Source organism: Hipposideros armiger, unplaced genomic scaffold (assembly GCF_001890085.2).
Source record: "Hipposideros armiger isolate ML-2016 unplaced genomic scaffold, ASM189008v1 scaffold_14, whole genome shotgun sequence".
Lineage (NCBI taxonomy): Eukaryota > Metazoa > Chordata > Mammalia > Chiroptera > Hipposideridae > Hipposideros > Hipposideros armiger.
The window spans coordinates 5,587,714-5,588,956 of record NW_017731364.1 but is presented as its reverse complement, the minus strand read 5'-3'; positions in this window follow the sequence as shown (position 1 = coordinate 5,588,956).

Genomic DNA, 1,243 nt, shown 5'->3' with positions numbered 1-1,243 from the left:
GATTTCTGTAAGGAGGTGACTCTCAAACAGATATCTGAAGAATGAGAAGGAGGTAACCATGGCAAGTGCTTAGAGATGGAGAGAAGGAATAACTGGTGGAAGCTGATGGTAAAGGAAGAGCTGAGAGAGTTCGAAGACCTAGAGAGGGGATAGAGTAAAAAAAAATGCTGTACTAAGGTTACTGCAGTGGGATGTAGAAATGTGGGCAGTTTAAGGTAAATTTTAGATGTAGGTATGCAAGGCTTGTTTCTGAATTAAAAAGGGGTTGAGAAATAGGAAAGAATCGAGGGTGACTCCTTATCTTTTAGCTTGAGAACTGGGTGGAAGGTTATTTACCGAGATGGAAAGATTGAGGGAATAATATAGCTTTGGGAGGAAATCCAAGAAACCTATTTTAGATGTAGTGAATTTGATATTCTTATTGCACAGTCAAGTAGAGATGTTGAATAAAGTACTGATTCTTCTTGAAAGGCCCTCTAATTGTTTCAAAGGTGTTAGCTTTATCTCCTGATCTAGACCAAAATGCCCCTGAAGATAGGCATGGCTAATAGTTCACATTTATTTTGTCTCTTCCACAGAGTTCAGAGTAAGAGGAAAGCAGCAAAACTTTTACATTCCCATGTTCTAGAATTAGATAGGCCTAGTTTGTTGAATCAGCTTGTACTGGCTCACAAAAACCAATTACTAAAATTTTTGAAATGTTGTCAGTTGTTAAACCATCTCAGTATTTAGAAACCTCGGCAAATCAAGACTTCTTTCTTCAGAGAGTCAGATTACCTTTACATCACAGTAAGACCTAGAGTCACCAACTCAAATGCCCTTTGGGGAAAACAAGATAATATTTATGCATATAAATGATTTATCTAGGTCCAGAAACATTTCTCCTAATGCAATATGAAAGCATGCTGGGCCCTGGCTAGGCTAAAATGAATACCTAACTACATCCAGAAACTTAAATTTCTCAATATATATATATATATATTTATGCAACAAAAAACATAGAAAAATATGTTATGACTTTTCCAACAACCCAATATATATATATATATATATATATATATATATATATATATATATATAAATATATATGTGTGTATGTATGTATTCAGGCTATTGCAAAACATTCAGTTCCCCTCTCACTCTGCCCCCTAAACATTTTTAAATTCTCATGATAGAAAAGCCATGAAGGACACTTCCCTTGAATTCATACAGCCTGCCTCAAGATAAATCCAAATGTTCACCT